This window comes from Chrysoperla carnea, chromosome 3 (genome assembly GCF_905475395.1).
Source record: "Chrysoperla carnea chromosome 3, inChrCarn1.1, whole genome shotgun sequence".
NCBI lineage: Eukaryota > Metazoa > Arthropoda > Insecta > Neuroptera > Chrysopidae > Chrysoperla > Chrysoperla carnea.
In genome coordinates this window covers 68,828,167-68,841,348 of record NC_058339.1, presented here as the reverse complement: position 1 = coordinate 68,841,348, position 13,182 = coordinate 68,828,167, and positions in this window count along the sequence as shown.

Sequence of the window (13,182 nt, the reverse complement as noted above, 5' to 3'; positions counted from 1 at the left end):
ACATAAAAGTATCAGAATAATAAGTTAAAAGAATAAAAACAGATAATTGGTATTTTAAAAGTGTCCAATCAATCATTATGATGAAGTGTATGTAATTAGTAGCTCCTATGTCTTCCACACCCTTTCTCCTACCCCCCCCCATTCGTCCTTCTATTCATATTTAATTGTAACGTTTATTTTATTTTCATTTAAACAATATATATCTATATCTTTATAAATAATTAGTTTTTAAAGAGATAACATATAAACTGGTGGCTCTGTTGGGTATTACTTTACAATGAGTTTTTACCATTTTATGAACGTGAAAAATTACAAGTAATTAATTTGTTCTTTCTTTTTTTTCAAATTGTTATAAATCTAATTAAAAGTTTAAATTAATTGAATTATCTTAATGTTTGCTCACATTGAATTGCTTAGGGATTTATCACAAATTAGCAATACTCATAGAATCAATTTTTTTATATTCGTTATATATAAATGCGATACCCATGAAAGTTATTGCCTGGAGTAGTCTTATTTCTAATAATTTATTAAAACTTTGAAAAACACCATTGATGGCTTAAGCTACGATAACAGGCTGAAATTGAGTTTCAGCAGCCTTTCAATACATAAATTAAGAGACTATATTAATTTACATTTTTACGTTTGAACCTATTTGTGACTACCATATTCCCTGTTTGACGTCATTAATGATTTTTCCAATAGTTAGTATTGGGTAAAATATAGTACCTACCTTGGGTCACTTGTACCTTGGATCATTATTAGTTTCTTGAAAGGTAATAGTATTTTGATAACTGATATTTCGTTTATAAACGTAAGATATTGAGGAGATAAAGTTTTGAAATCAATTAATTATTTTCTGAAATTTGTAAATCTCTAAATATATTGCAATCGCGAAGCAACTACCTTAATAATTGAAAAAAAGTTATAAATACACAAATAGAATAAAAAATTTTAATAAATAAAATATAATCCACAGTATTCCAGCTCGGTGGAGTCTGGTTGGTTTTGTTCGCACAACCAGTTTTTTATATAAATTAGAAAAATGTTTGTAATATGTTTAGAACATATTTTGTTATATTACTTTTCTACTATAATATGGTTTGGTATACATACGTTGGTGTCTCAAGAACGTAATCCAGAATGTTATTTATATACTATGGAAGACCGTATCATAGCTAGATAGTACTTTGTCAACACCAACAAGTAATATAGCTCTTACTCAAGTTGAAGAAGTTTGTTCTTGTGGTTTTTATTGGACACATTAGATAAAAATATATAAAAATTGTACAACAGTTTTTACCAGCAATATATAAATAAATATGTAATAATAAATTACAAAAAATATAAATGTTTAACACCCTCCAAGTTTATTAGATAATTTTTCTTTCTTGTGTTTTTGCGATAAACCGTACCAAAAACATAAATAACTATAAAAGGTGAATTTAAAACTTACATCAAAAATGAAAAGTTGGGGTTTTAAAAAAATTCCATTTAGATCGAAGAATTTTAAACTTTATGACGTCATCAAAATCAAAAAAATTTAAGTTTGCTCTAACACATCCAATTTATATCCAATTTAAATAAATCGAGTATGGAATTATATTGTTTTCTGTTATCCCACCAATTAATGTTTTGAAGATAATGCGGTCCTGGTGCTCATACTCTGCACAAACATGAATGAAAGCCAAAAAAAACATCAAAAATGAAAAGTTTGACCCAAAGTTAGTTGGTTACTAAAACTTTCCATTCAGATTGGATAAAATTTGGGTATATATAAAAAAATCGATTTTTTAAACTTTATGGCGTCATTAAAACCCAAACATTTGCGGTCAATTTTAAACTTACTATAAAAGTGTGATTTGGTACCAAAATTTCGCACAAAAGTGAATGTGAGCTAAAAACTGACATATGGGTGCTAGAAATTACCACCCAAAATAAGTTGGTTATTAAAAAAATTCCATCCAGATTAGATAAAATTATAAATTTTTTTTATTTTGATGATGTCATAAAGTTCAAAAAATCGATTTTTTTAAATATGTCTTTAAAAAAATATGCATTCAAGAAAACATATTCATCGTATGAAACTAGATAGTAGAGTAGTGGACTCCGGCTCAAATTTGAGAAAAAAAACACAAATATTTAAATTAAACTGAAACTCGTTATCATTTGGGCTTACTTTCGGCACGTACTAGACACACAATTTTTTCTCGTTCTTTAATATTTAAATGTCAAACTGAATAAAAATTACCAGGACCAGTTAGAATAATAAAATATATACACATTTATAAACATAAAATATATTTTCTATATCCACCTCGAAATAAATTTTATTTTCTAGAAAAATATTTGTATGAATAATAACATATAATATTTTTATTATAGAATTATATATATAATTATATATAATTATAGAAATATTTAACATATAATATTTTTATTATATATACGTTGGTTGTTGTGTCTATAAAAACGATAATAGGATTTCTATGTTCAATTTTTCTTACACTTTAAGTCTATTATTTTTATATTTACCTTTTTAAAGGAAAATGAGACTATGTTGAGTTCAAATTTGTTTATTTTCCAAACATTTAGTATGATAAATCTTACATCAGTAACAATGTTAGTTAGCAACAGGGTTATTGTATTAGCGGTTTTATATGAAGGTTAGGTTAGGTTATGTTGACTATCCACGAAGGACAAACTGATGCTATAAAGCCCATTGTGATACCATATATGTATTTTACCACCTTTTCCGCTGATAATTTCATTTATTAGCTCCTCAATTTCAAATATGCATGAAGGAGTGCACCTCCTTCATGCATATCCCATGCACTAAACCAGCCCATCACAACTATTAATTAAATTAATTTTTGTTGCGACGGCGGGAATCGAACTCGCTACCCTGGGCATACCGCTAACGGAATTGGTTACGTCTTAACCCACTAAACTACCAAAGCGACGCTTTTATATGAAAATTGAAACTAAATATGTTTTAGTAGTCTGATTAATATTTTTCAAAATAATCTGAGTATAAAAATGTAAAAAGCAGAAAAGTTTGTTTTAAATAAATAATAAAAGCGTCAAAATCTAATTTGGTTTAAAATATCGTTGTTTTTTTCGAAATAAACCTGATAAAAAAAAATATAAAAATATCATCACTAGCACGAAAATTATGAAAGGGTGCTGGATAATTGGACGTATCGGTCTATTGAAGTACCGGATTAGTGAGATTGCACTGTATTTATATCGGTCCAAAGATGGGAAATAGTAAACTAATATAATATAATTTTACTAATTTGTTTGTATGTGCGAGAATAAAAACGAAAGGCAAAAAATGTGTCCGGTGTACTGGAATTCGTTTTTCAAGGATTGTAAGCAATATCAAATAACTCAGAAGTAAAGTGATTTTAACCAAAGTTTGATCAATTCAAACTTTACGAGTTTTCAAAAGCATTTTGCAAGTGCCTAAAATATCTAAGGAAAGAATATGATTATTCATCCCAAACTTCATAAATAAAGTGTAAATAAATACAAGTTAAATCAATATTAAATTTTATAATTAAATATTAAATATTGTTTGTAAAAATATTAAATACAAAATGTTAAACAAACAAACCAAACTGTGAAACTAAAATAGTAACTAATATAAAATGAACCGAGTGCGAGTCAGTGAAACATTAAAAGATAGAATACCTTATGGTCAAGTATTTTGTATATTCGTAAATTTTGTTTTGTTTATTTAAATATTAACTTTTACTAAACGTATGCATGACTCCATGTAGGATTTAGATTTGTTTATAACATACAGCTAATGACAAATATGAGGTTATCATTTATCACAGACAAAATTATTACGTAATAGTATCAACACAATACTGTTAGCGACTTCAAAGAAAAATTGATTTCAAGTCCACTGGATTATGGATATTTCTTTTCTTATTGAAATTAGTTATAGTTGAAGTACGCCTGGCACCCGAAAATGGTTGCGTTTACTTCTTTTACAAGTATGCAAATCCGAAAAAAGCTGCGAAAATAACTAATTTTAGGGTCATTTTGAAATAATGTCAAATAATAATATTAAAGTCACTTTTCATGTTGTTTTAATCACGGTAAGAAATGTATGGAGTTTACCACAATGGTGGTATGGTATAGAGGCAGAGACGATAGTATCTATGTTATCATAAGTAATATTACAGTATTGAAGAGTGCAATTCACCAGAAGTATTGTGATATCGAACCATTATGGGCCTGACGCACATACTGCATTGTCCGCCATACTATTCAATGGTCAAATCAGTAAAGTGTTCACAACGATACTGACCCATCGATCGACAAACAAATTGGATAGCTAGTAAAAACTTGCTTACCAACATATTTCCCAACTTTTATACCTGATATTCAAACAAGACCAGATTTTATCAGAGAATCGAACATTTAAGAAGGTAGATAAACACGAAATTTGAAAATATTCATAAAATGAAATCTTTCCAGATATTATAGTCAGCATACACTGTATATAAATAATTTACACTCACATATTGACCATTCGTCATAATGCGGTGAGCTTTAATGTTTTCCCAGTTTGATACCCTAAAGGGCTTCCTATACTTTATTTATGTATGTATAATAATATATTCACATGTATTGGAGTGTTGAATATCAAAATCCTTTATAGCTCTCGAAACTGACTACTACCAAGCCTCAGCAACCAAAATACAGGGTGTTCCACGAATAAATACGCTAAATTTATTAGTGTATTCCTTGACCAATTATTGAGAAAATCACTAACGATGTCATGGAGTCAATAACGCAGTCATAAGCAGGCTTAAAGTGCTAGAATCAGTGATGTATGGAATGGCTAGATAAGGGAATTGGCCTTTGCACCTTGTCCTAACGCGTTATAGTTTTTTCATTCTAAAATTATTTTTATTATAATTCAAAAACACTTTATACATTTTTTTCCAAAAATCAATAGTTGGGGAGTTACTGGCAATAAAATAAAGAGTTGGTTGATAATAAACAAAGAAAAATTTTTCGATTTTTACTGTAAGAAATGAAGCATTTAAGGAAAGGTAAGAAATAAAACATCTAGATCGCATAGAAATTTATGTAGCTCTATAGAATTGCCTCCTTATAGTCTTTATCCGGCCTCATTTCTTAGATTATCTAGTAGGTCGCATTTGTATTAATTATGATATTATCTATATTTCCTCAGCTATTGAGATTTGGATAAAACTGTATAGAACATTAACGACCTAAAATTGTCCAGTATGCCGTCAAAGATGGCATTTATTTGTGAAACACCCTGCACAATGTGCACATTTATTTTAGACTAATGAACAAGATAAGTTTACTTTTATACATAAACGAATAACATAAGACACACACTACTATTAGGTATGTACTAATTTTCATTATGTATGATTTATCAAAGGTATAAATGAAAATAAAGGTCTATTTCATGCAAATTGAACTCATTATTTTAGTTTGGATTTTTTAAACAAAATAAAATATTTAAAAAAGCAAAATCGAAGAATGTGCAAAGGATGAGCTGGTTTAAAATTTAAAAACTTAATCAATATTGCGCCGTCGCCAAATAGTAAAGTTTTTCAGGCCAGATGGTTAAAATTATTATATTGGAAGCGCAAAAAATAATACATTTCAGTAATATTAAGGCACTTTTTCGCTACATTTATACATTTTCATCTCTGAGCAACGAAGAAATCAAATCAAATCCGCATTCTAATCATATTTTTATCAAATATTGCTATTAGTTAGAGAGCTGGCCATATGATTTACTGATGGTGATGATTACGGTCCGCTAACTTTAAATATGATAGCAGGTAATGTCCCAAGTGGCCCTGTAAGGTTCCGCGAATTTCTACGTGAAATATTCCTCCCCAGGTGGGGGGTTTGAAAAACTATCACTAAGTGACGGTTCTGGAAACTTTCTGCTTGTTTGATAACTCATTTGATGCCATTCTGAACAGTCATCTTGTAAAGTTTAAGCACAGGAAGTGATTCCAATCCGGGGCTTTGCCGAAAAAACCAAAACTATCACTAAGTAGTGGTTCTGGAAACGGTCTGCCTGTTTGATGGTTTATTCCGTAACCTTTCAAAGTTTGATCCCAGCAAGTGGTCCCACTTGCTGGACTCAAACTTTGCAAAATTACTGTTAAGAATCGCATCTAATTAATTATCAAACAAGCAGATAATTTCCAGCACCACTACATAGCGCAGACTCTTACAGGGCGACTTGGGGCATTACCTACTATCATATTAAAGGCTCAGCAGACCATTTCTAAGACCATCAGTAAATCATATAGCCAGCCAGCTCTAAATAATTTTGACCATAATGCCACAGACGCTCAGAGCGACGTTTTAAATTTATCACATTTTTTAACACTCTTTTTTGGTCTGTGAAAGGATATAAATCTAATTGAAAGAAGCTAAACAAATCGCCAAGAAAGTTAAAGCTTAAGAAAATTTTATCCTTTTATTCAAAGGCAATTAATCGAATACAATTGGGATGCAAATGGAAAGATCTGGCAAAAACATAATATTATTTACTGACGGAAATCACAGAAATCTTTTCCTAAAATAATTTGTCATGTTAATTGGAAGTATATCACCTATAAACATTTGTAAATTATCTTTCTTGCCTGTCCTAGAGAGTAAACAAAAATTTAAAATTTTTTCCTTATTTGCATTGAAACAAATTGAATGAGACTGTAGTATCTTTAAATTAGATAAAAAAGGCAATATGAAAACTGACACAAAATGTCGAAAATTTTCTGCAACACATCGTCTGTTGGCAACTTATTATTTAAAAGTAAAACATACATTGTTTTATTTCCTCAATTTTCTAAATTGTAAAATTATCAAATTTATTAAAAAATAGTTTGGCGTCTAAAGAATCAAAAATTGCAAAATGCATTTATTGCATTCAATTATGATTTATTTAAGTACTTAAATACCAATTCACATTATCAATGTCAAATACTATTTTATTACAGGGAAAACAGTTTCTTGTTGAAGTGAAAACTTCTTCAGCCGTATTGAACAATTTTATTTTAATAGTTTTTAGTAGGGACTCCGAAGCGACGTTCATAACGCGTAACATACATATCACGTTGAAAACACCGGTTCAATAATGAGCTAAAAACCTCTTAGGATAACTTTATATGAAGTAAACCTTTTAGGATAAATAATGTTTAAAAAAAATTGAATTGAATTAATTGGTTCACGATAGATTATTGAAGGTAAACAACATTAAAGGTTTGCGGTTTAAGGCCACAAATGTCAAAAACTGATCGATGTTTTGACTTGAAATTTTTTCAGGTCGTTGCATTTATACCCAAGAGTATTTATACATACCTACCTTGCATCAAGAAGTCCTCACGAAAACGAATATTTAAAAATAACTGAAAAATGATATGAGTCATGTATATGTCAAATGCTTTTCTAGACTATATTTATTTACTCCCATCATAATCATTATCAGGAAAAGCCACAGCGAAACCTGATCGGGTGTAGCTAGTACTTAGGTTAATAATTGCAATGTTGAAATTATGAAATTTAAACTAAGTATACTATAATACTGGTATTTCAAAGTTTTAAGCTTTTAACTTTTTTTTAAAAAGCCGAATCGATGTTTGTTTTCAATTTTTTACTCCGGATTGTACTGTCATTTTAAGTACAAGTTTTCAAAGCCAAACTATATACAAGTTTAAAATCTGTTGGTAAATAAATAAAATTTTATTACTTTACTTGAATCTATTTCCTTAAAAAAATAGGTAATCTGTTGTATAGACAAGAAGTATTTTCGTGTTAAATACAACTTAAAAATATTTTCTAAAATTTGATTAATGATCTTGGCTTTACTCCCTGGTTTACCTTGTCAAGAAACATCGAATTAATTAACATTGATAAGGATTTAGAGAGATACATTTCATACAGGTTACCTAACTATACGTAAACGATAATGTTATGTAATTATTCAAGTGAATTGTCATTACTTACGTTTCTCAACTATAATTAATTATGTTTTAGAAATTGTCGAAAAGATTGGTTTTTTAGAATATGGAATCAACAAATTTTTATTTTATTTACTAAATGGGTATACATTAAACAACTTTTTAATTCATTTTACATTTTATTTCTTTTTTATTGATCGTAGATCAAGGACGAATAGTCAAATATACTTTATTAGCTTTTGAAAATAGGGTTGCCATCTTAAAGTTCTAGAGAGTGGGAAAATAAACCAAAAACGTCGGGAGATAGAAGTAGGTATAATTACGTATACCCACCTTTCTCACATTCAAATTTAACAAATCTAATAAGACCACGAAAAAAGAAGTATTATAAAATGTCTATAAAATGTTTTATACTATTCCAAAATTCCTGTCAATTAGTATGCATTGGAAAGCTCAAAAAATACACCAAAACGCAATAATTTTCCGAGAAGTGCAATTAGAGTCATTTTTTTGAATTTCGAAAGCTACTGTTTTCATTCTTGGACAGTAACAAAAGGTCATAAAAAAAATAATGAATTCAATATATTCGTAAAACTCAATATACATTTTCAAACAATTATTATTATATTATTATTATTTTATGAAAAGAGCTTCTAATACATTTGTTCTTCATTCTCAATATTTTGTTAAACTCGTTTGCTTGGAAAATTAATTTTCTATTTAAGGTAAAAATTCCCTGGGGCTATTATGAAATTTTTTTGTTTACTTTCGAGCAAAACTAGCATATATAATGACACACAGTGACACAGCAAAGAATTTGTTATATACATATAATTAACAAATAGCTTTTTTATAATAATTCTACCCTTGAGAGATTGCCGCATCCTGGATTTCCGATTCTTGGTTTTCTATCTTTTATATTCGCGATAGTGAATTTCTTTCGTTACTATTATGTGATATATAATTTTTCAAGCGAGTAATCCTACATTCTTCGAGCATTTCCTTAACCTGATATAATGTAAATTATTGTTTTTCCATTTTAAATTTTCGTCATGAAAGCATTTTTTGGCTACTGTTATTTGAGATATAATCTGACAAACAAACAAAATTTACTTTAATTAACATTTTAAAAATAAACAATAACTGCCTTCAAAAACATTACAAACATATACAGACTTTTATCAATGTACTAAATATAATATTTAATAAAAAGAAAAACTAAATTCAATTGAACCGGTCAGATATAAGATAAATTTTTATATATACTTGTCACAAAAAAAGAAAATTCATTGAATCAATTTCTGGAACATAATAGATACTGATAAGAATAGCATGTAACAGCTACCTAACTCTAATTTTATATATTATTAGACGATCTGTAATAATCTGATATTTATCATGCAAAACATAAATATCTTACATCCATTATATTTTATGGATATCGTATACTAATGTGGGGCGATATCCTATTTCTATCCCCCAAACTCTTTATCCCATATGTAGTAGTATATTTATTATAGATTTGAACTTTTTTATAGTATTATTCACAGTCAAGATTTATGAGTATAGCATGATTCATTTATTATTTATGTTTCTTCACTCGATTTTGTATACAAATTTAAACGTCAAAGTCTTTCGAACATTACTGATGTTTTTTTGTGGTACAATAGCATAAACTATAAAGGCAAATAATTTGATATTTAAATTAAGCAGGATTGAAAAATTAATCCATACCAGGAATTGATTCCGGGTCTCTTTTATTCATGCCAAGCGCCATAACCAACCCGGCCATATGTGTTCTAGGCACAATATTCAATTCTTTCAACTCAACAGGATGATTAATTTAAGCTACATTGTCATACGTTTTTGTTCTTTTACTAGTTTTTATTTTTAATTGACAAATTAATATTTAGTTTTAAAAACGAAAGTTGAAGGTTATTATTCATAATTATTCTAGCTGTTGTTATACTCACACAAACTTACAAGATAGCTAGAGCCACAACACAAAGAAGATCTTTGCATCGCTCTTGTCTTGCAAAACGAGTATAAACTGCTAAAAGAAAATATTGCAAACAAGATCAAGATGTTGCGATTTTATGGCCTTTTCAGAGACACGACACTAATACTTACAAAAACGAGACTACAAATTATTAAAATTTGATAAAATGAAATTTTAATAATTTGGGTAAATATCTCAAAGCCCACTGATATATTCAAAAAAATAAAACTTTCGTGTTTTACGAATTCGATTTCTTGGGACTAATTCCGTTGAATTAAAACTTGAAATTCCAAACTGATATAACTATTCTACTAAATATTCCAATTTATTGAGAAAAAGATTTGAATCGCGAATTAAAGTAAATTTTTGAAAAAATTTGTAGATAAAAAGAAAATCTGAATATGAAAAAGTTTGATAAATATCTCATGATATTCTAAATGTATTTTACTATATATAAATTATATTTTATTGAGTATATACTACAGAAAGTTTATGATTTTATAGGGTGCCACTTTCAAGAGGATAATTGGTATAGGTACTGTACAGAAAAACTAGTTCAAACTGGCATGAGTCTAGAAATCGTTGGTTTTTTCCAATCTAAATTTTATTATTATTCCTTGTAAAAAATGAAATAAACACAATGAAATATTCTTTATTAAACAATGTAAATATGAGCCCAAGACGTACAATAAAAATGTTTTAATTTGTAATGCGCATTTCTCGTTTATTTACGTCTAATATTAACTAAGTAACAGGATAAGTTCTTTACTATTAACTAATAATAATTTTATTATCTATTAACTAATAATAATCAGTGTTGTCAACTTAGTAGTTTTACGACTAAAACTAGTGGTTTTTTTCTACTATTTTTCTACCTTTAGTGGGAAAATAATTTAAAAAATTTAATATTTTAATATCATTTCTGGCAATATTATTGCTCTCTAGTTGTTTTTTAGTGGTTTTCTATCGCCTGTTTAGTGGGCCTTAGAGTTGAAAGTTGGCAACACTGATAATAATTCAAAAAAATCATTTCATCGTAAAAAAGCGTGGGGTGCTAAATTTAAATTATTGTAAATATTTTATAGGCAGATATTGGTAAAAGTAAAGTCGATATAAAATATCTTAAAAAGCACCCCACGCTTTATATGATTATTTTATAAAATAAATATAATGATAAAATGATTTTTTTGAATTAAATGAAATTATTTTCGACTTTTTAGTTCAGCTAGTTAGTATTTTTTAGTTTATTTTAAACTATTATTTATTTTGTGTTTTTTAATTTTTAGACTATTATTTATTTATGAATATGGTGGGAGCGCAAATAAATATTTATATTTTCAGATATGGAAATCGTTTATTCAGAAAATCCTGATCCGGATAATGGGTCCTTCAAAGTATGTCAAATTTCGGGTTAATCCGGCGTTTTAAAGGGGTCAAAAGTTCCCGTAACATACTAACTTACTAATATACAAACATACGTATGAAGCTAATAAAAGCGTGTTAAACATTAGTTGATTTCAAAGTGCTTTTTATTTTATGAAATTTGTCGTTGCGTGCCAATAGAGGGTCTCACAAAATTTGCTTTACCCACATCAAATTTTTCTCTTGCTGAATATAAATCGTCCAAACTTTGTTCATATTTTGATCACTAATTATTCTGGCTATACATCGAAAAGACAATGTTTTCAGACTCAAACTTACATGAAATTATCATCTTTAAATGAATAAAAAATCGTCGTCTTCTAATTATTCAAACTATGCATAGAACAGACAATGTTTTCAGACTTATATTTGCATGAAATTATCATCTAAAAATGAATAAAAAATAATCGCCTCCGAAGACGTTGCATAATTGTGTTTTTATATTAAACATTCTATATAAACATTTTTATATATTTAATGTCAAGAGTTTAAAAATACATTTAACCTTTTAAAAAAAATTCGAATATATGTATTTATTCATGCGAAAAACTATTATACAAAAAATAAAACTTATACAAAAAAAAATCTGTATTGAATCAAATTTGTGAATGAAATTTGACTTTTAAATTTTGTGTCAGTTCTTCAAATAAGAAAAAAAAAACCTTTTTATTTGCATACTTTGAAGTTTACGAATTAATGCTTGTAGATTTTTTTTCATTGGTTCTCGGTAATGAAATTTTTTTTCAAAATTTTAATTCATTGAGGCATGTAAGCAATGTACGTACATTCGACAATTTCAAATACCTCCCGATTTTAAGAAGTGGCGATGTCTAACATGTTCTTATAAGATTCGAAAAGATGCTATTTTAGAAATTATATCCATATCTACTTGAATATGTTTGATGTATTACTCACATTCGAAGTATTATACACGGTGATCTTAATTGCTGGATTAAAATAAACGCATTTACTTGACTGTTGATATGTTAACTTATAAGAAAATAAGTATAGGACTGCTTAAGAATTTTTTTGAACCAACAAAATATTAATTTGCTACCATGTTAATAGTCTAGAGTACAGAGAGGGTTTTCCCGAAACTTCCTGAGTGGCTTCATTTCAGTGTAACCTAAAACATTTTTATTTACGGAAACTTTGGAAATTGGGGCGTTAGCTTAATAAACCATGTAGTCGTTAAACAGATATGTTTAAGGCGTAGGTCTGAGAAAAGGGCTCATGAAATATGTAGGCCAGTACGTACATTTTTTTTATGAATATAAAAAGAGAGAATAATAGTGATCTACAAAAATATTGGGCCGTTGGCTGTAACCTTCACCCCCAACATGTCGAAAAAATGAAAATTTATGAACAACCGGCTAATTTTGACACAATTGTTTAATAAATATAAGTAAAAATAAATGTGCACACTGGCCTACATATTTCATGCGCCGTTTTCTCAGAACCACGCCAGTTTAACGACTATATGATTTATTATGCTAACGCCCCAATTTCCAAAGTTTTCGTAAATAAAAATGTTTTAGGTTACACTGAAATGAAGCCACTCACGAAGTTTCGTAAGTGTGTTAGTAACGAATTCATATGCTCTTCTGTACTGTAGACTAAAAGAACAGTGTATGCACTTCGCGAAATAATTTGAATTTTACTAACTTCTCAATATATAAAATTATTGTAATGGATCCGATTTTCAGAAACAAAATTTTCAACACTTCTTTACGTTTCATGACTAGGACAAGGCCTTCACACCAATTTTGAGTGGTGGAAGTG